This window comes from Pleuronectes platessa, chromosome 14, assembly GCF_947347685.1.
Source record: "Pleuronectes platessa chromosome 14, fPlePla1.1, whole genome shotgun sequence".
NCBI classification, from domain to species: Eukaryota; Metazoa; Chordata; class Actinopteri; order Pleuronectiformes; family Pleuronectidae; genus Pleuronectes; species Pleuronectes platessa.
This window is the reverse complement of record NC_070639.1, coordinates 16,743,822-16,767,439: the sequence shown is the minus strand read 5'-3', so window position 1 is coordinate 16,767,439 and position 23,618 is coordinate 16,743,822. Positions and strand designations below refer to the sequence as shown.

Genomic DNA, 23,618 nt, shown 5'->3' with positions numbered 1-23,618 from the left:
AGCGCCAGCACATTGGTTTACTTATTTAACTGCTCAGTTAAACATGACGCTGTTCAACCTCCAAACCTCAAGAGTGTTCAGCTCAGAGTGAGGTGTTTCTCTCAATATGTGTGTTTGCAGGTGAGTTTGGGATGAGGTGTGTGTGTGTGGGAGTCTGAAATCCAAATGTGTAGAATCTGCAAATAATCCCAGCAGATTAACTATTATCTGTTCTTCCTCTAGTGTCCCACTGTCTTCTATCTTCAAATGCAGACGAACAAAGCAGCAAATAAAGAAATTGTAAAAAATGAATCAAAAAGTTTGATAGCACTGTCGCCTCACAACAAGAGGGGTCATGGTTTGAATCCCAGTTGGGTCGGGGGCCTCCCTCTGTGGAGTTTGGATGTTCGGGTAGCCTGGCTCCCTCCACAGTCCAGAGACACGCAGACTGGAGCTAGATCCATTGGAGACTTTAAACTGACCTGTCAAGTACGTACCCTGCCACTCCCCCCAAAGCCAGCTGGGATTCGCTCCAGTCCCCCCCCGCTGCCATTATAAAATAAGCTGTACAGATAATGGATGGATGCTCATGATTTATCTATTAGGGCTCAGAGGTGAAGATCCTTTTATTAGCTTCAATGCTAAAAGTGTCATCCTTTAAAGACCATGTTGTGAGCCAGGCAGCCTCTTTTATTGAATGATGAGATGATGCACAACAGTAATACCCATGCAGCATTCCAGCCGAAAGTAAAAAGAAACCAGTGTAAGCTCTGACAGCTGCTAATCGACATTAAGTCCCCAGAACAAATTGGTCTGTCGGTTTTTGGGGAAAAAAGTTTTCAGAGGATTGCTGTGAGATTAAGTCTTTGAGGTTGGAGAATGGTCGGGGGGGGAGAGAGACGGGGGGCAGGAAGAGACGGAGCTGAAATGAGAGAGAAAAACAAGAAATCAGATGTAAATAAGAGGCAGCGTCTGGGATTGATTGGATATAACTTGTGAATGTGAAATGGATAAAAAGATGAACACACATAAATACAACATTACAACACACCCTCTCAAGCCTCCCTTCTACCGCCGATACCAATCCGTAATCTTTTTATTGCAATATTTAACCGCAGTAATTGATTGCAACATGACCCGAGGCTTATCTCGCAGCACTTCCTCCGGCCCCAATACTATTAGCCCTGACAGGGGAGACTGAGCAACAGAGAGGAGACGAGAGAGGGAAATCTGCATGTCAAGTGTCCTTCATAGTCCAGATAAACTCCTCTAAGGCGCTCGCTGCTGAGTGATGGCCGGCAGCTCCGAGAGAACAAAAAGAAAAAAAAAAACGGAGAGGGGAATAATCCAGAATCACTCAACTTCTCCCGCGGAGGCTCTAATATAAAAAAAAAGGTATGATGATTTAGCGCACCAGTGTTCATCTCAGGGACCTCTGCCATAACCGGGCTTAAGCAGTGCCGGGGGATTCCTTAATTGGCTTGTTTCTTGTCAGGGACACACCGAGGCTGATATCTAATGCGCTCCCACTCGGCATCTCGCTGACAGCCGCGCACATCCTGACAGCTTTTTGGGCTAACCCCTCGCCGTGTGAGGAATGCAGGAAAGACGAGAGAGGAGGAGAGAGACGGAGCAGGGGGGGGGGAGAAGCCGATCGGATGGATGCAAGAGAGAATGGAATGGAGGCAGGGGAGGGAAGAGGAGGTTATTAGCGGCTAAAGCTGAACACAGGGGCTGAATACATGAATATGGGAACTATTGGCAGCCAAGGAGGGGGAAACAGAATCTGTGGTTGAGGTAATAGTTTAGACGGAGACACATGAGTTCTGTTTCATGAGTGAAAGGAAATCTTTGTAGAACATGATGTGCCAAATCCAAACAGGTCAATAGTTCAGTCTAAATAAAGAATGGCAGGAAGTAAAGTTTGCAGACAAAGAATATATTGATGAAAGAACACAACTCTGGCGCCATACATCATCCAATCTGTTATTGCATTTTAATACCTCGTTTTTTATGAATTAAAAGCTGGGTGTGGATATTTCTAAGTGCCTTAATTCAATAAAATGGATAGATATTTGTTTCATTATGTGTCTTATTGTGCTATACACTAAAGGAATGGAAGGCAAAAAATACAATTAAAATTACTGACGCAGAAAATTTGCCAAATCAAGTGGGCATGTTCATCCCAGCGTCATGTGTGGCTTTATTGTTCAAGCTGTGTTCTGGCGGTTGTGTTTCTGACGGATGGTCCCACAGCGGGATTCAGTTTACGACTGATAAAACCTCCTAATCATGCAATGAACAAACATTTCACCAAACAAGTAGCAGGTGTCTCATTTTTTTTTTGCTCTGAATTGTATTCGCTCGTCACTGAACGTCACCTCTGCCAACTGAAATGATATAAAGCCGATTATAGCAGGTGTTACTAGAATAAAACAAAGGCAGATGTAACATGTGGCTCAGTTAGTGACTGTGATCTCTTTAAATCAGTGTGAGCCAGAAGTTTGTCAGAAAGAGAAGCGCTGGTCTGCAGCTCCACTCTTTTATTGTGCTCGAGCATTTCATCAACACCGACTTGTGGGAAACTCTCTCTTGTATATTACATTGTATTCATATTATTAAGCTTTTTGCTCGTAGATCTAACTCAGGATCTACAGTGTTTGGAGCAGGACACTTTATATCTAATGCTGCTTATCTCATATGTGACATCATTTAGAATTCAAATATCAAACTTCCACCTTATTTGTAATTTATACTTTTTATTTTTTTTGCAAATGAGATCATTAAAATTAACTAAATTTGCATTTTTATATGTTGCTAAATCATTATAATTTATAATCAAGTTTTGGTTTTGAAATTGTTATTGTTGGTAATTTGGTCACATTGCTTCATTATGAGTGTAACAGCACTAGATTCACTGGTGGACAATCAGAAGACTTATTGTTTTTCATACTGGTAAGATAAATATAGCACATCTCAAGTGTCTGTTATTTTATTGACCAAGAAGTAAAAATGGAAAACATATCTGTCTCCATCTCTCTCACACTGTCTCTCTCTCTCTCTCTCTCTCTCTCTCTCTCTCTCTCTCTCTCTCTCTCTCTCTCTCTCTCCTCTTTTTTCGGTCTGTTCCTCCTCGTGTCTCTCCTCCTCTTCTTTTCTCTCCGTCTCCAAATCTGTCCTCACCCTGCCCTTCTTTGCCCACCCATTTCCTCCCCCTCACTCTCTTACCTTCCCTGCATATTGACGTCAATGCACTGGAAAGGAAAAATCTGTGTGTGGGTAAAAAAGTCTAAATGCATAGCCAAAAGGTGACAGACAGAGAGAAAGAAAGAAAGGCAGAGAGACAGACAGTGATCATGTAAGAGTGCAAACACACACACAGACACACACACACACACACACACAGAGATGCATGCATATTGCACATGCCCTTCATGTGCACACCAGAACAGTGCGCCGACCCAGTTAGAGAAAACTTGCCCAAGGTCACTGTGCTTTATCTCTAGTAGGATGTTTACTGCTGTCTGTTTCACTTGACTTGCATCAGAAAAATATATTAGGGTGACACTGATGCATGTAGTTTGAATCCCAACCTGAGCCCCAACTCTGCACTTTTCCAGCAACGGATTTATTGCAGTGCCAGCAGAGTGATCATGAACCCAAGTTCACATCATGCAGACAGAAGACTTTGCCAGAATCAAGGTAGAAACATGGCAGAGGTTGTCGTGGATGTGTTTATAGCCTTGGTTTGATTTGCTTCTGAGACTTTTTCTTCATATTTTGATGCTAGATTATAAAGCAGTCGACGATGTATATTTGCAGAAGCAATCTTTCTTTTCTCCTTTTTGTCCCATTTACATTGCATAAAACCAATCTAAAATCTGTCATTTGTATCAAAATGTTTGAATGCCTTTAAGCCCAGACAGGCTCTAAGTACATAATCCGGCTGTATGCCATGCTACCTTTATTATACTGCTGGCATGTCAGACGTCTGAGTGGAGGAACCGTTTCAAGGTGACGATAACAGACTCAGTAATCAGGAATATTAGCAGTGCCAGAAATACGTACTAAAACTTGCCCCATGTATCTTCAGACGTTGCCTTGTTTAAGTTTTAAGCTTGTGTGATTTTATGTACTCGTTTAAATGTAAGACGTTGGCAGTACAATTCTGGGGAAAGCCAAATTAATTTTTTATCTTTAAAAGTCCTCATTTATTGCAAACATATAAACCCTGTATACAGCAAGACTCTTTATTTTATATTCTTTAAAGTCTTGTTGCTACATTAAGATGTACTTAAATCCAAGGGGCTTTTATTTTGGTGAGTTACGACCCCCAGATTGGTCTAAGAAATCAGAATCCTATTCATAGTCAGTTGAGCCGTGCCCCAGATAACATTTCCAGTTCCTTTTTTACGTACACAAATCGGATTTCAACTTCCCCAGATACTGATATATTTAAATTCTGTATAAGAAAATGATCATCCGGCAGGAAGGTGCCCCGGCTCTTTCTATCAACAGCAGAACATCTTTCTTTGTCTCCCAGATTATGTGTGGTTGATTGAAACAGGATTTTTCTTTGGAGCTGTCTATATTGTTTTGTAATAGCTTTGTGCCTAGCCGAGCAATCGCAGCGCTCCATCAAGCTCTGACACATCCATTTGTCACACTCTCTGTGGTCAGATAGAAAATCAGGGGAAGATGCACACGCACAGACACACACTCATACACACTTACACACACTCACACACATACACGCACACACACGTAACTCCAGGAAATGTGTCCCAGTGCATGGTGTTAACATATTTTGATGTCAAAACAGAACAAAGTATGTCTTCACCTGTTTTATTGTTTGAATATGGACGTGTCGGTGATCTGTTGAAACAGCCACTGACGAGAATCCAATCCGACACTTGAAAATGGAAAAGAACACGTTTCCAAACGCAGACTGATCAACGCGAAGTTGACATTTCTTGCTGCGTCTGATCGATGGACTCAGTGAAGTAGAGTGAAGTAACAAGCTAAAATGGAAAATGCATTATCAGCAGTGGAGCCACAGGAGGGTAATGTTGATCAGGTGCTTTGTAAATGTTTGGCACATGGGACTGAAAATGGTGCTTTTTGTATTTGTGTTTTTGTGAACATTTGGTCACATAAGAGAGAAAACCATAGCCAAATGACATTAAATAAGAATATATAGAATACAAATTACATTATTGCATTTTATTTAATATAATAAAGAGGAAAAAACAAGACAGTGAGTGTAGCATGATTTATATTTCAGATCTGCATAGGACTGCCTTGCCTAATTTCCAGAAGGACTTCCATAAATGCAAAAAGCAGGGGCTGGAAAATGAGTTTATTTTTGCCCAGTTCTAACATCCAGTCCTACGCACTGAACCCTCACAGACTCCTGCTGATGTCACCTGTGTGGCCAGTGAGTGCAGAGCAGTGGGGCAGCACTGTGTGAAATCACATTTCTGTGGCCAGTAAAGGTGAATTTACATGCATACTGTATTATGGTATGTGAAAGGCAGCAAGAAACAGAAGTTCAACACAAAACATCATTACTGTAACCTGAGCTGTTGGGGCTGTTTAAAAAAATTCAACCTCTCTGTGTTTGCCGGCTGCAGACGTTGTGGAGTTTATTGTGTTTACACGTTTCTGCCTCTGCTGCTTTTCTGTTAACTCTTTAAGAAGTGGCAGCCATTTGATTTATGCAGCTTAATAGTGCAACATTAAGTCTATGGACACTGTGAGGTGCCCATGGACTTCATGTAGCAATAAAAAGTTGAATGCTGCAAAGTGTCTGACTGGAATTTATTAGTGGCACTCGATGCAGTTCTCACCTGGGAATGTCCTTTATTAGTATTTAAATGCACGGTAGCCTAAAGATGTTTTTTTTTATTCACTTGTTTTGTCATTTAAAACTAGAAGGGCCTTATCTCCCCAAAGTCTTATTGGACACTTTAATCAGCATATTGTTTATATACATGTATTAAACAATCTCTGCAACTGGCAACGTGAAACAATGTGCAAAAACCCGCCTGTGTCTGGATCCACAAACAATAGTTAGGTTCTCTTCACTTCCTCCAAAAGTGCGGTGACTTTTTGTTCAATATTTAGGGTTAGGGTTACGTTAGGGTTAGGGTTAGGGTTAGGGTTACGTTAGGGTTAGGGTTAGGTTTAGGGTTAGGGTTAGGGTTAGGGTTAGGTTTAGGGTTAGGGTTACGTTAGGGTTAGGGTTAGGGGGGACAAGTGGCCTGTAGAGGTATTTTGTGTTCATGCGTGTTAGGTTAAACTCGTTTGAACTCGATAATAAGAGAAAGTGACAGCCCTCTATCCTCCGAGCTCAAGATAGCAATGTGCTTATTTTGAGCCCAACGTGACCATGGTGGCTGAGATCAGACGATCAGATGAAGTGCTTTTCCTATTTAAGAAACGCAGGTGGAACAGGAAAATGAGACCGCTGTCGGTCTGAAACTTGCAAAGACACTTCCCTCCCGCCCGGCGCCGCGCCGCGCTGGGTCTCAGATGAGGTCCAAAGTATCACTTTCCTCTCTGAGACATAATAGCCTCATAATATGCCGAGCGTGTTACACCTCCCTCCTCCCGCACTTCTCCATCAGTCACCATCTCCTCCTCGCCGCTCAGTCTCCTCCTTCATGACACATCGTTGCATCTCAGCAGGAGTTCACACGATAAAGATGACCACGATCCATCTCTGTTACACTTCGATTACACCGCTTTACATCCGCTGCCGCTGCCACATCAGCGCACGGCTGCAGATGGAGAAGGTCATGCATCCTGTCATGTTGAAAATTGAAACGGATCCCATGCATATTCAAAAAGTCAAATGGTTTCAATGGGTTCAAGTGATTTGCATCCGTATTCCTAGTGTGATAGGAGGGGGACAGAGAGGGATGTGCCGCTTTGCAGGGTGGACTGTTGTTGTTGGAGCCTGTTTCTGTTTGCTGCTGGGATTGAGTTTCCTTGTTTCTATGGGAGACTGCTGGTGGCGCAGGCAGAAAACCATCAATTCCAGCTCATTCAATCTGAATACAGGTCGCTTCCCACATCCTCTCCGTCCCAATTCGAACTGAAGGGTGTGAATGGATTACAGTTCTGCTCCTGAAACAGCACAATGCTCGGCTAAAAGATGAATCACAGCACTGCAGTGAAAAACCTCCTCCTGCCCCCCCCCCCCCCCCCAATTCACCCCTTGGTATCACTTTACCAAATCCCCACTGATGGCAGTGTCCCACGTCTAATATCAGTTTCAAAACCCACTCATAACCTTTAGATAAATTATAGAATGAGAGTCACATGTGGGACAAGCTTTTACTGAATGATGCTCTAATAGTTTTGGGATGAATTAAAGCTCAGGGAAGGTGGGATGATCCTGGTCATAGTTATGTAAATGTTCAGCCCTATTATTGTGACCATTTCTGGTAAAAACCGCCATGTCAGACTGTATCGTGTGTTCAAATTTTGTTTCATAATCCGTAGAATATTTCTCATTTGGTAAACCAGCATTTAGGTAGAAATCATTCAAAAGTTAGCATTCCCTGTGTTTGGGTTTTTTCAATTTCCCCCTCCTCCTCAACACAATGGAGTTAGAGCCGTGATAGAAGAGAGAACAGGGTCACTTGGCTGAGATTCATCCCCTGAAGCTCCACCGTTTATCCTCCCTGTCTCTTTTACCAGCGGAGACAGAGGGATGGGAGAGACAAACATCTTGTTTTCTTCTCACCTCGCGGGTATAGCTTCAATCTAAATCTCGGATCCTGGTAGAGAAGGTGGATGGGGCCGTCTGAGGTCAGGAGATGGTGCCCCGGAGAGGGATACGGTTTCGCCGGAGATGAATGTTGCGTCTGGCAAGCGCTCTAAAATGCACTTAACATTTTATACAAATTCTGGGCCGTGCTGAAAGCCGGGCCCCACCGCACGATTTCCCTGCCTCTTTGCTGCTTTCCCCCGTCCTAATTGATCGAGCCGGCCGGGCCATCCCGTACTGTCTGCACTCATTTCCAGTCAGGCTTGTTTAAGCATTACAGATTGGAGTCATATGGCTTTGCTAAAGGGGAAGATGTCTCCTAGTGTTACCGGGGAGACAGGCGGGCAGACAGGAAGACATGGGTGAGAGACAGCCACACGCGGGTCTGAAAACCCAGTCGACAAACCCTAGAAGCAGCTCCACAATGTTTTTGCCAATGCTGCATTTCGGGTATGCTGTAATGTGAGCCTTCATTAAGAAGTCAAAGAACTGCTGTTTTTGTATTTCTTCTACCGAGATGCATTGTGTGCATTTGCAAGGCTTTATACATATTCTGAATAAATGTTTTCCCTGACCCCCAGTTGTAAGATAAAAGCAGTGCTTGAACAACTCCACAGGAATCGCATACATGTCACACCCTCTTTCTACTTAACTCTACCAGTGCTATAGATTTCTATTTATCAATACAGGTAATTTTATGCATGACCCACCAATCCAACTATCCAGCAGAAAGCCTACAGCTAGTGACGGGGAGCCGGTAACGACCAGGTCATCTGCAGTAATTGGAGGATCAATCCTGTGATGCATTTAAAAAGCTGTTTATTTCATTGAACGCATTCAGTGACCCATTCCTGGTTGGCTGTTTCTTCATGCAACTTCCATCACATCACTGATGCTATGTCCCTTATTATTAGGGGGTGGGCATAGAATAAACAGCACCATGTTTCCCTCAGATTCATTCCAGTTTTGGTTTAACTGTTTAATTCAATAACTGGTGCAGGGTTCTTGTTTGAGTCTGCTTGGGGTTAGCCTGTTTAAAGTTGTGATCTTGCATTAAAATCAGTGTCAGGTTTCCTGGCCTGTTTTTCAGGGCTTATAGTTAAGATAAATTCCACTGCAGCATAAAGTTATTCTTGATTGAGGATAAAAAGAGAACGTCAAACTAAAAGTCTTCCTCCACTGAGTAACGTCTTAATCTTTCCACTCGTGAGAGAAGAGTTTGCCCTCAAGTGTAATGAAGTACTACAACTCACACAGACACACACATACACACACACTCACAAACACACTGATACATTGAGCTCAACAACAATCACCTCCCTCCCTTTTAACTCTTGTCCGCTCTGTCTTACACTGTCTCTGGCCTCCTTTGCTGTCCATCCTCCGCCATCCTCTTGATATCTTTCTGTTTCCTCCCTCTCTTCTAACCCCCCCCCCCCTTCTGTCTCACTGACAACCTCTTCTTAACAGAGAGCAGCAGACTGTGAAAACAGGCGAGAGGCAACGTGTCGGGGGGGCTTGTGTTTGCGTCGTCTCATCCTGTACGTCTGCAGAGGGAGGACAGAATAATTAACTCAGTGAAACATCAGAATGGAAATGATATTAATTTCGTTAGTCGAGATAACACAGCTAGTACTTGTGTTTTATCATTTATCAATTCATCAATCTAGTGTTCCCATAATGCAGCTGCCTTCAGGTGCACTCGTTCAGGAGCTTTTAGTGGGAAATGGAAACCAAATGAGCTTTTAACGTGGCTTAGTTTTGCCTCATAATTGTTTTATTCAATGAAACCAGTGTGTAGAGGTGCTGCAATTACATCTAACAGGGAAACACAAATATTAGATTAATTCATTTTATTCCGCCCATCAATTTTCTACAACACTTGTCCATTGGCCGATTTAATGAGTTTATTGCAAAATGTAAAAGGATTTCGAACAGATCAGGAAAAAAATAGAATGACAGACATTGAAGATGCAACGTGACCTTTACTTTAAATTGTTGTTTTGGTTTCCATCCTCTTTGCTTCGAGGATTTAATTGACTTTGTAGGTTCCCTTTCTGTGCCCTCAACAATGCTCGATGGAAACACGGCTTTACTGTACTTCAATCAATGCAATATTGTTTTTCAGGGCAGGTTTCCTTGAGTGCCAGACCAATAACGTGGACTCGGCTTTTAATTGAAAAGGGAGTGAGAGAAAGAGATAAGAGGGAATGAGATAGTGGTGACCTTTCCTGGAGTTTAAAATGCCACAGTTGTCTTTGTCGTTGACTCCAGTGTCTGGCTAAATTTGATGGCAGTTAGGCTCCAGCTTTTGGAGAGCTCATCTAGAGATATACCCCTGCAACAATTTTTGAAAAGGTCTGTTATGACCACTACCTATTTGTCTATACCACAAGTATAACCTGACATTGTCGTTCTGCTCTAGGTAGACTGAATTTGTGTGTTTGTGTGTGTGTGTGTGTGTAGAGGATGCTTTCTTCTACCTAGGCGATCTGCTCTTATCTAAACTGCTGCTGCACCCTGCTGCCTTCGCCCACTGGCAAAGTCTGTGCGTGTGTGCGTTCGCCGTAACACTGTGTGCAGCCGTCACTGTGATCTCACATCACTCAGAGGCTGCTGAGCCATGCATTGACATTCCAGACTGCCTGCCTCTGTGGCAAAAAATAGATATGTAAAACGACAAGCCCCCTTTTTTTCCTGCGTTTTCCCACGCATAGTTTGTCTGAGCTGCTGGGTGGAAAAAAAAGAAAGGTCTCTGGTCTGTGTCAGCTCGTATGAGAAGGAGTCAGCATGTGTGTAGGGGAGTGACATTTCAGCGCTTAGGCAAATGAGATGGAGGAGAACAAGGTGAAAGGAGACAAGGTTCATGCTTTAGACCAGTTTTTATTTCTGCAGGTAGAGGGGTTTTATTTGTGTGTGTGTGTTGATTTTCAAAACTGCTGATAAATCAGTTTTTTGCTGGCAACATACTGAAGACACTGGGTTTTCACTTTAGCTCGAGATGGCACAGTCTGCACGTGCAAACGTTTTAGTCGTAATTCGCTGTAAGGCAATCACTAGTTCCAGGGAGGGAGTATAATTGGAAAAGCAACATCATAGGAGCAGTATCGCATTTTTAAGTATTTGAATATTATAATTCTGGTCTAAACACTGGATAAACCAAATTATTACCTTTCAAAACACATTATCATTCCCCACAATCGATTCAGTTTACTTTTTTCATTGTTTTATACTGATATATGTCTCTATAGCTCTCCCAGTCGCCCTGTCATTGAGCCAGATATCAAAGTGATGTATTTGCTTCAAAGTTACAGTGAACTGAAGTGAAATAGAAATTATTACACAAACTTTAAAAAAAATATATGTTATCTTGCATCGAACAGATGACACTCCCAATGAGCTGCTTCAATGTGTAAAAATAGTAACAAAAAACAAATCAACCTGCAACTGTGGCACGTGGTAAAGTTAGGGCCCTACGCTAAGTTACTAAAGCTCCTAAGTACCATTACAATACACCCAGTAATCATCAAGACCTTTCATTCAGAAATACAAATTTCAAGCTGCTGTTGGTTAAAAAGCCAGAGGAACATCAAAGTACTCTCCCTAAACCAGTGGCTTTCGGAGAGTTGAAAAATGAACATGGAACAGTCACGTATCTGAACCCATATCTGCAGTGATTGATAAGTTTGAATTTGAGCATTAAGCGAATTCAGAGGTACGACTCCAAAGAAATGCAACATCAGCCTCTCTGGTCAAACTCCTCTGTACAGGCCCTGACTACTGAATTGATCCTGTCATGTATGGGATTTTTTTCATTAACACTGCGCTGAGGGGTTAGAGGTCTGGCTCAGCACATCAGCCCCCGGAGGTGCTGGGACCCAGTGTCTTGCTCAGCAGGGCTGCGCTGTGGGTACCGGGGCTGTCTTTTCTGTAAGGGCGGCCTCTTTGATTCTCTGACTTGGCTCCTTTAGGCTCGTCAAAGCACAAGTTTGCATTTTCTTTCTCATCCAAATAAAAGTGTTATACATCACTGCCAGCCTTGACTGATTGAACAGAGCAGCAGGGGGAGCGATCTGTGGCTGCTGCACTCGATTGATAGATTGGGACCCTCCGCAGAAGCCATAAACATAATGGGCATTATACTGTGCTAAATGACAAATAAAACATTGTTGTAACAGCTGGTGCCAAATTAAATATAATGCACAACTTGGACATGTGGTGGTGACAGAGCCAATCCTGGCCGTATCTCCATATAAGGTGAGGCTGTTATTTTCCCTTAACGCGGTGGCATTTATCACCGGCCACTCCACTGTCTTCTTAAGGAAAACATGTGACTTTAAAAGGCCAATTCATTTTGCATAGATGAGCTGTGTTATGTGAGAATCAATAAAACCCTTGATGGATGGCCCCGGTCATTGCACTGGGTTGGTGTAGTAGTTGTCACAAAGGAGACATTAATGGCTCGTTCTCTCCCCCCCCCCCCCCCCCCCCACACTTTCTGTTTCTCTTTTCTCTATCGTCTGCAGCAGCTCTGTAAATTTTAGAAATGAGAAACGGTTTTCTGTTCCTCCTTCTGTACACTCGATGTTTTACCATAACAGGCTGTTTATCTCTAAGAACACGGAGGCTACACAGGCATACTCCGCAAAGTTCTGCCAACGTCACAATGGGTGAAAAGTGAAATAACTTAAGCTGCATAAGAAGTGAGTGGCTCTGTTTGCCTGTGTCAGTCTCCTCTCAGATCTGAGCAGTGTAATAGTCTGCTCTGTGTCCTGCAGCCTCTCCGTGTTTGCTTCAGGAAGTGTCGCTTGTCCAAAGATTGTAAAAGTGGAGCTGTGTCAGATTTTGCAAGTTGAAATGAAAAATGTTGTCAAGTGTAGAAGGTAAGGGTTAGTCAATATGTGCTTTCATGGTTGCTTTTGAATTAAATGACTTGCCAGTGACATCTACTGTATATCTGATGATCATGGATCTGTTTACTCATCGTGCACTACACGAGTTAAGAAAAATCCGGCCTTACCCAATCTCGGAGCAGCTATTGTCTGATGATGAAAAAACCTCTGGGGACAGTGACCACTTTCTTGGGGCTCTTGCATTAGACAGCAAATATCTGCGCCAAGACTGTGTCTTCTGTTTGGATTGCACTCTTTACACTTGGACTAGTTTATTTTTAATCAAACAGGTCATATATTTTTCTTCACACAAAAAAATATTGAGATACATTAAAACGCGACAGCTTGTGCATTTCTGTGAATGTGTTCCTCCAAACTCTAAACAGAAACAAGATGGCTTCCAGCCCCAAAATCTTGTGCCTTTGTATACAATGTATTAGGAGTTCCTTTGCTGACCACATGTTGTTATGAATGGCTGAAATAGTATTATGCCATATCTGGATTTCACTCTACAGCCTCTAAAGGGTTATTAAACCCTGACCAGAATTTAATTTTGAGAAGAAACTCTCAATCTGTGTCATTTGACTGTATGATGGTGACTTTTAAAAAGGGTCAGCAAACAAAGATGCTGAATATTAGCTGCTAACATCAGTCGAATGTCAGCTGGCTTCAAAACATCATAAAGCTTGAACATAATATTGGGAGGATGACTGAGGCCATGACCAACAGGGTGTGTCACTTTGTGAGAGAGCGCCACGGGGATGACGGATGGCTGCTCCGGCTCCACCCTGCTGGCTGCCCATCCATTGTGATAGATGCAGGAATGAGAGGAGCACAGGGTCTTTGGATTTCATTTGCTCACTGCTGTTCACTTGCTTCTATTGATTTTGTGGCAGTAAACTGTGTGTGTGTTTCTGTGTGTGTGTTGGTGTCTTTAATTGATGAATTGCTCTCAAAAGAACAGTGATAAACAACTACATACCTGAGAAGATATAAACCCACACTGAACATGAAAATGAAATATTTGTGATTTGTGAGACAAATCTAATGTTGTCATCATTCAAACAGATGCATTAACATTATTGGCTATACATGATTAATATGTCGACCACCAGGCTGCAAGAAATAGTGCTTTTCTTTCATTTTTCTCTGGTGTCATTATTAAAGATCTTCTGACATGTTCAGTATAATCATGCAGGATTCTGTTCTGTGTCAACGCTCCACATTGGCACACCGCTAGTAATTGAATTGGAAGACCTAAAGTACACCGTGAAAACCAATCTCCATAATTCTACAATCAAAGTATTGATTTTCTATTTGACACTCTGTTAAACACAGTGACTCAGCCAAGGTTGCCAGATATTGACGGAATCCCCTGAGTTAGGCCCCATTCGTCCCTAATGAGCCCTCAATAGACCAACATCTGACACACACACACAAACACATACACCACTAGTGTGACAAAACACAAATCACAAGGTAATACATTTTTTTGAATATAGTTGTATGTGCAAGTCACCATATAATGTGATTAGAGATTGTACTTCAGAATAATTCGAAGTTTGTGATCTGAGCTAGAGCAATACATCCTGTTTATTCACTTTAAAACTCATCAGGAATCATTTTTGAGTTTTTTTCATATAAAAATAGAACAGAGAATTTTAAGTACAGCATATTTGTTTAAAGAGCATTTGGTGATTGACTTCGGAATTAATGAGGTGCTTTGAATGTAGAAATATGAATGTATGAGATAAGAAAAGATGTTTGTAATTGAGATAGATAGATAGATAGATAGATACTTCATTGATCCACAGGAAAATTTAGGAGTATATAGAATTATAGTCCGTAACTGGCGTTACTGGTTTGTGCTCAGGGTGCAGGGGGTTGACCATAATCTTACCTGCATGCTGGTCATTAACATTCAAGATATAGAAATTTAGCATTACAGGTTTTTTTCTTACATCCTCACAGTAAGTTGTAGCTGTTTTTATTTCTTCTCAGTGTTTGTTCTTTCCTTATAAAGTCAAAGAGCTGTCATCAAGTCCCCCAGTGAGCTCTTCATCCGTCTCCCTAATACTTATTACTACTGTGTGTGTGTGTGTGTGTGTGTGTGTGTGTGTGTGTGTGTGTGTGTGTGTGTGTGTGTGTGTGTGTGTGTGTGTGTGTGTGTGTGTGTGTGTGTGTGTGTGTGTTGTTGGGAGGTAGCAGTGGCTGTTTTTCATCCATCACTGACAGAGACTCTTGGATTAAATAAAAATATCTCAATCCCATTGACAGTGGGAAAACACACACACACATACACACACACACACACACACACACACACTCACCGACAGGACAGAGATAGAGAGTGCATCAGGTAGACAGATGAGACAAACAGAGGACAGACATGGGAATAGAGAGGAGAAGGGAGAAAAAGAGAGAGAGCGAGAGAGAGAGCACAAGAAGAGTTAATCAGACAAAGAGAGGATAGTGTTTGGAAACTTTGGGGGAAAATGCACATTTTGTCTTATTACTCAATTGGCCAAAATTAAGTTCTAGTGTTGAAGAATGGAAACCGACAGATACTAAGAAATAACGTGCCTCCAAAATACAAACACGGCAATTTGACACTTTGAAAGTAGAACAAATTACATTTTCTCTAATCAACTGAACATAATTGAGTCAAAACCTTTAAATCAGCAGGAACAGCAGGAAGGACTCAATCGAAAAAGATCTTAGACACAGCACATGTGTTAACACACCATAAATTATATAATACATATTTTAATAAGCTTTCTTTACCAAGAGAGTTTCGTGTGATTAAACGTTTGTTTAGTCATCTGATCATCACTTGGTGATCTGTGATGTTGCTAAGCAAAAATAAATGATTGCACATGAGTGTATCTACCCCTCCACTGAGAGATGGCCTCCTAACTGTGGGCAGCATATCAGTCAATGTCTGTGCTTGTATTTTTTGGAATGGACAAGCAACTGGCTGAGCTCATAAATTTCATAAAACATGTTTTGTTGTTCCCTTTTCTTAAATCTTTAGCTTTAGTTGAGACGGAGAAAACACACCTGATCCCAAACTTTGCTGTCAAAGTGTGTGTGTGTGTGTTTGTGTGTGTTTGCTGCAGAATCATGTCTTGCCCTCAGTTAAGCAGGTGAAGCTAGAGAGCACTTTGCACAGTCCTGCAATCCCAGGTGAGGATAAGGGGAAAATTATAAATATTCATTCAGATCTAGTCTCCTGTGGTGAAAGGTGCACCTGTGATTTTCAATGTATTCATCTTTGCCACTAATATTATACAAGAGCATTGTCCTGTTTTTACCCCCAGGAGACATTTGTAATTCCTCCCTAAAACTGCTGTGGGACACTATATTTCACAGCATATTGTGTACCGTGCTTGTTTACTCGCATTAATTATTTCAACACACAATGGGGGACCGAGAAAAGTCAGAATCCTTATGTTTGATAATTTCCATAATTTTGAATACACTGACAACAAAACTGGTAACTGGTTTTAATGTTGTGGCTGAGCCATGTACTTTTAATCATTAGAAAAAGAGATAGTCCAGATTGATTCACGATTGTATCGGTATTTGTCAAGGTCATAACAGTTATTGATAAAGCCAGTCACCATTGAGTCACCTGCGACCTTGATAATGGTATTGTGATTAAGTACTTGTGTTCACTTGTAGGTGAAGAGGGAGTACAGAAGGGGGCTCAGCATACAGCCTTGTGGGATACCAGGGCTCAGGGTTAGGCTTTAGGAGATGTGGTTTTCTAAGACACTGTTGTCTGTTAGGTGATAAGTTAGGTAGGGGGCGTTGTTGAATGCTGAACTCATTGTTGCCCAGATTAATTGTGGGTGGTAAGAAGGTTTTGATATAAGCCAAGACCAACCTCTCAAAGCACTTAATGATGGTTGAAGTCATGTAGGCACCTGCAGTGGGATATGGAATACTTGCATTACTTCTTCTAAATACAGCAAACACCTTGATGGGAGAGACTATGAAGTAACAATGAACCGTGTCCCAATTCAGACCATTTGCATCACGGCTGCACGACAAGGCCATCCCATTTTGAAAGACCCCTCAAAAGAGACCCGACAAAAGGGTCCTTTCATTCCCCAAAACACGAAGGATCCAACTCGTCGAGCAAATCCTATATTTTTCAGACCAGCTCAAAGCATAGAACTAGTCCTTCAGAGGATGCAGCGCCTGAATTGCGTCACAGCCTTGGTTAAGGTAATAGTCTTCAGGAAATGAATGCATGTCAAATAATAGAGACAGAGTCTGTGTGTGTGTGTGTGTTAGGCACAGAGATCACACATCTCCTGCCAGTCTGATAATAAACCACTTAAAGCACGCTCCTTAACCTGCCCCACTATTTTCCGACTATAATGTAATTATTAAGTAATTCTTTAATAGCGGGTCGTAACACACTCTCATTCACACAGAGGGATATTTGACTTTTAAATTGTGTTTAATTCTTTGTCTTTACAGCCTCAGACCCAGCCAGGTGGCAGGGAGGTTTTGGCTCACTAAATGTTTAATTTCGATTGAGGACAAGAGGAGCAGGTTATGACACAGTAGTTAAAAGTGCACTTCTCAATAGGGCTCCAGGTTTCACAGTTTTAATAAAGGGAGCTCACCTCTGGGAAAGTGGCCAGTAAAACGACTGGCTCTCTTTCTTGTGAGAGAGAGATGGCCTTTAAGGGCCCACTTGGTCTCCGGCTGCAATCAATCAACCACTTTTTCTCAATTATGCGCGTTGAGGCTGGCTGGCGAGATAGTGCGGTGGCCAGGTGAGGCTGTGCTTTAAGTTTTCTACTTTGAAAAAAGAGGTAGATTACCAATCAGCTGCTCACACAATACATTGGTTACATATTTCATTGCTTGCAAGACAGTTTGGAGAAAAAAACAGAATTCCCATATTTTTGTAGAATGAAAAGCAGCAGTGCCGCCACCTGTTTGACGTTATCAGCTAGCTGACAGGATGGGGAACTCCGAAAGGCCTTTAGATCAGCCCTGAGTGGTGTTTAGTTGGGGATTCAAGTAGCAATGTGTTCCGATCACAGTGGAGTGTTTTCCCCCTTTGGGACAAATCACTCTGACACATCTGCCCCTCTAGCTTTGTCTCTAGCCACCGTTTATCTCCAATGGCACTTTAGCTCATTGCACTGCCTCCTAACTTTATTGTGGTTCCATTGTAACTGCTGATGAACACAAACGCTAACGTAAACCTCTATTCATTCTTGACACCTCCTATTTGCTATCTCCGCTGTGTCAGTCTTTCTTCCTACCTTGGTCTCGCATTCAATACTTTTCTATTTAAGATTGCAGTCTAATAGGAAGAATGTATTCAATTTTATACTGAGGTATAAGATTGTATCCTCCTCGATGGACTATAAAAATGTCCTGGGCAGAGAAAGACTGAGGGCTATGTCTGACCTTGGTGTGCGTGCAGATGTGTGTGTGTGGGGTGTGTGTGTAAAGGACATGTAGTAGTTCTCTATTCCGTTGTCCGTTCTCACAGTAACACAGTCACATACATTTCAACTCTAGTTGTTATGCACAATGACATCCCCTCTCTACAGATTTGTGATTGACTGGGGTTTCAATGACTTGCTTAATTTCCCTTCAGCATCTTTACTAGGAGAATAAAGTTTAATTCGGATGCTTAATATCACTAAGTTTTACGACAGTGCAATATGTTGTCCTAAACTATACTGAGAGGAATTGACGGGACTCAAACTTTTTCTTGTTGTTTGCTCTGAAAATCCACAAAGAATTCACACAATCTGCAGCAATATTTATCACCAGTCTTATCAAATACAATTTGTCTGTATTGTGCTTAGAGCCATCGGTGCGGCTGTGCAGTATTTTTCTCAGACAAACCTTATTTTAATCCCCAACCTCTTTTTGTTAGCTTCTTCAACAGAGACACGCTTGTTCTTGTTTCCATACATTTCCATGTTGACCTTTTTCAAATACTGCCAGGTCATGTCCCCGATGTGGAAATGTCAAACATCGTCTTTTAAACTTGGACACGGCGTCCTCCTGTGGAATATCAATTTCTTTAGTAAGTCTCCTAAGCTGTAGAGCTTACCATGCTTAAAAGAAAGTCTTTGAGCCCAAGGGTGCTGATGCATCTTTCCTCCACATACAAACATCCCTGCAGGTCAACAGCTGACTAAGTGGTCAAATCTGATTTGAAAAAGGCCTGAAGGGTGGATTGAATCAGCACATTTGAAATCTGCTGCGAGTTCCATGGCCAGGCCAATATGAGCATCTGCACAGGGCCTTTTTTTCTTCCATTTACAGTTTGTCTGCCAACTCTATTTTTGTTTAATCATTTGGTTTTTGAATAACCAAAGCTGTGCAAAACCCATCAAGTCTCAACTGACTGTGTTGTGTGACCAGCTGTCCGATATGTAAAAGAAGCTGTATTACTATCCCAATAAACTCAGAAACGCAGCTAATCCTCACAGAAGCTGGAAACGGTGAATGTGTGGATTTTTTTTGCTGATTATTTTTATGTTGATCAAACTGAGTCATTGAATAATTGGAGCTCTCTACATGTGTGGATAATAAAAGTGTCAGGAACTAAAAAACATCCGTTTTACATACATATGCTCATATCATAACATGGTGTGTTTATAGAGTATGTAAACGTCTGCGTGCAATGTTAAGTCTTAATACCAGATGGTAGGTTATGATGTTAATGTTTCATTGTGGGGCTGTGCAGATGCCAGACAATGATAGGCCATTAATGTTAAAGGTAGGTCACTGCAGTTCATTTTTCCAAAATAATAATTAAGATACTGCAGTAAGAGATCTATTCTAACATGAATTGTTATTCTGCTGGGATGCTTGAACTAGTCACGTCCCATATCTTTCAGACATTTCAAGAACAGAGTTGCAGAGTCAGTCAGAGTGAGTTTCTGATTAATGAGTTTCCAAAGCAGTTTAATTGTAAGAGTTTCATAGAAGCAGACTTTAATAAAATGTCTAATAGAGATGAAGGGAGCAGCAATGGCAATTGAAATGGAGGAGTTATTGCCAGTAATGGTAAAACATGTGAGGAGGCATATTGTATATCAAGCAGTTTGTTGTAAACATAGTCCGTGATCAGCTGCCACCACCATCCATCATCACGATCCTCAATCCACCATCACCACAATCCACCATTATGATCCCCGATCAGCTGCCACCATGATCATTATCCATGGTCCACCATCACGATCTTGGCTTGTGATCTACTGTCATGATCTAAGGTTCACGATCACAACCTATGATCCACCATCACTATCCACAACGTGGTCGCAGCAGTGATCCTGGTTTCCTGCTTCTTGCATCTTGTTTACTCTAAAGTTTTTTTGTTTTTTTTTAATGCAGTGATGGTTGTGCAGCGGGTGATGGGCAACATCCAAACTAATCAAAATCAATTTGCTTGACTGTAATGCTACAGTTGCACCTCCAGGGACGGGCAGATTAAAGCCTGTCGTCTTCGGGTGATTGAATTAGAACATGTTATTAAAAACAGATAATGAGTATGTGAAAGCAAACACTGGGCTTTGATTACTACTCTCATCAAGAGCTAATGTTTAGCTAAGTGCAAAACCGCTTATTAAATGTGCAAGCTTATCAGGCAATTAGTATTGGTAAATGTACCAGCTCTAGCACACCTCTCAATACTGTGTTTGCATAGAAAGGAGGTTTTGGGTGATGTTGTCAGTTCACATCAAAATGCAGAGTGCTAGTAATGTAAATGTTAGTTGGTTGTAAATAGCGTTGCACCTAACCTCCTGCATGCATCTCTTGCTTCTCCCTGTAGAGTGTAGTGCTTTGTTCACGGTGGGAATCAGTATTGGATTTCAGATATGAGGAAAGCTCGGGCTTTTGATTGAGTAAGATGTATGAATAAGTAATAAGGGTGCATGTATCTTACATTTAAATTTCATACTTTTGAAGTTCAATGAAAATCCACGCAACATTTTTTCATAGAAAGCTGCATACATGAAGTCATAGTACTGGTAGCAGAATGTGTACAATTACACATAGCCCTGCCATTGCTCTGTCACATACAGTTTAAGCAGAAGGGTCTGAAGTCTAAATATAAAAGGACAGACACACAGAAGCAAACTCGGCAGCCTACGGAAGGTCCAGTGCTGCATTCTAAGCGACTTGATTTGAGAGCCCCTTTTTTCCCAGAGAGGTAATTTGATTCTTGGAGGTCGATGTCAGGTGGTTTTGGGGTCGCCTGTGCAGCCAGTCCCCACTCTAATAAAACCAGAGACCAGTGCAGGACCAGGGGGCTAAAAACCCCCATTAACTTCTCTCGCACCAACACGGGGACAGGTAACTCATGACCCCGCAAAGCTGCCACACTTACTGATCATGTGACCCGGGCGCTGATGACAAGGCAGCTGGAGTGACACATCATCCAGGGAGTCAGCCCACCAGGAAAGACCTGAAAGAATGAATTGAAATAGAGATTATTAGTTTGTTTAATCATTTTAATTCAACATTATTAGTTGTGCCTTATGGGACAATTCAAGCTTGTGAGTTAAAACAACCAAATATTTATTTTTTCAATATAGGCAGTATAGATGCTGCAGCACAAATAATCACATTTGTACTTTTATCTACATCTAAATCTATCATCAAGCACAGCTCCCATGTATTTGTATGTCTGGATGATTTCAATGTTTGTGTTTTTCAGATTTAATTAGATTTGAGTCTGAAAAAAGACAGCACCTGTCGTCAGATTCTTAAGTTATGAGTAATGTGATGTTCTAAAAACAGACAAAACAACAACACTCTCAGGAAATCTTGCAATATTGTGATAGTTACATGTTTTTTACTACAGCAGTCGTCTGAATACAAGATGCAAGTAATTCAGATGCTAAAAGCATTTACATGTAGCATACTGTCTGAGTTCTATTTGGAAATGTTGAAGAGGAGAACTCACACACACACACAGGGAATATTTAGTATATACTGTAACAGATAACACGTTTTAAACACATGTTTGAAGTGCCGATTATTCAGTCACAAAAGTGCTCACCCATCTTTAGGTTGTGCACACTGGTGTTTACATATCAAATGTGTAACACGTTCCATAGTTTTACTGCTACAGATTTTAGTTAAAGTGTCACCTCCATGTGTGGCTTATTAAATATGAAATCCTAGTTTATTTCTGTTCTGAAATGAGAGATGGCTCAGGAGATGCAACTCCACCAGCACTGCACCCACAGACTGCTTCCTGTGTGGGCACCGCAAACCAAGCGAGACCTGAACCCGAATATTATTCAAAACATTTTGTCTGAACCCGGCCCGGTATGTCCGAGGGTTCCTGTGAGGCTCAGGTTGAGTTCCCAGAGATGCTCGGCGATGTTACGCTGCTCCAGCTCGAATATTTCTGTCCACCTTCCTTTTCTCGTTCCCTCTCCCCACCTATCGGTATGACAAAAAATATTTTGACTTCAAATCTGAGATCAAACTTTTTCCTTCAGTTATGTGACTTTCTCCTGACACAGCTTTTTCTGCATATGTAACTGCATATCGCTTTTTTTTGTGTGTGTGCTATTTTTTGACCACTGCTGACACTTCAATAACAGCTTTTATTACGGTTCGATTCCAGTATGGCGCTGTCTTTAGATTTTCCTTCAATCATTCCCGACCTCTGAAAGGTTGTTTTCAGGTTCTGTGATTTCTGTGTCTGCACACAGAACTGCAGTCTCACGCCCTTATTTAGGCGTTAGCGGCTCTTTAACCTATGCTAAGAAAAACTAGCGGGTGCTCTCAACTTACGAAGAAGGCATTTCACAATCGCAACAATTCTGCAGTTTAAGAACGCGCCATTAATCTGACACAGAGTTTTGTTGGGAAACTTCTTAATAACGAATTTAAGAAGATTCTTAAGTAGATATTGGTGAATGAGGCCCAGAGTTCAATATAAATAAAGGTGCATAGTCGACCTCTCACAGACTGACAACCTGGTAAAACACCATCCACTGCTTGAAGTCGCCATTTGAGAAGCGTATGTGCGTGTAAAGATATGTTCTCCACCTTGTTAATCTTGTCAAATATAATGTCCGACTTGTTTAATTTATTGGTTGTGGCAGTTCACTACGTGTCAACGTCATCCTTACATGCTCCCTCCCTTATCATTACAGCCTGGCACCGCTGTTGATTTATGTACAGGCAGGCACCACCCCCTTTCTGCTTATCAGTGTGTAGCCTTGTCCCTGTCAAGCTGGGTCGTGTTTTCAAGCCTTTAATATACTGTACAGATCCAAGTCAGAACCCCACTGTCAGGCTACGTCTCCATGAAGGCTGCGATACATGTGTTCCTGTGCTCCTGCTACTGGTGCTAGACAAAAACCTGGAGTTTGTTCAGATTACTATTCAATGAACGTACTAATGGTAGAGGTTTCCTTCTCGTCCTCTTTTTCTGCCTGCCTGTCTTTCCCCTCGCCCTCTTAGTTTGTTTGTGTTTACCGCACGCTGTGTATTTCCACACGGTGTCAATTATGGTGTATTGCACTCTGTATTGATGTCTTCAGTTCCACTATAGTGCAAACTGAGAAAAAAAAAAAAGTCCCAATTTAATATCCCTGGCTATGGAGTGGACCATTTTCCCATCAAGACAGTGGGTGTAGTGCAACCATCAGAGCAAGAAGTGGTTTGTCCATTGTGTCTGGTCTTAAACAGAACTATCTAGGTTGTATTATTCTATGCCATTGTGCAGCCATGGAGATAATGTCAGTGACTCCATGGTGAATTCTTAACTGTCACAACAGGCACAAAGTTTACAAATGTAAGCCCCACCAGCAAAATCATCAGGATGATGTTAATTCTTCTCATCAATCACTTTTATATTGAATACTGAATACCAACAGCAGGGCTTTAGACACAAGTCTTATTGTTTAATTTCTTTCTCTCCTCTGTCTTTTTCCTCTTCTTCCCCACCACCA

The 23,618-nt window shown here is 41.8% G+C and overlaps 1 protein-coding gene across 1 annotated transcript in view; it reads left to right on the top strand.

The window, feature by feature from the left end:
- LOC128455798 (ephrin type-A receptor 6-like) overlaps positions 1 to 23,618 on the top strand; it is a 139,297-nt gene that overhangs the window by 5,087 nt on the left and 110,592 nt on the right.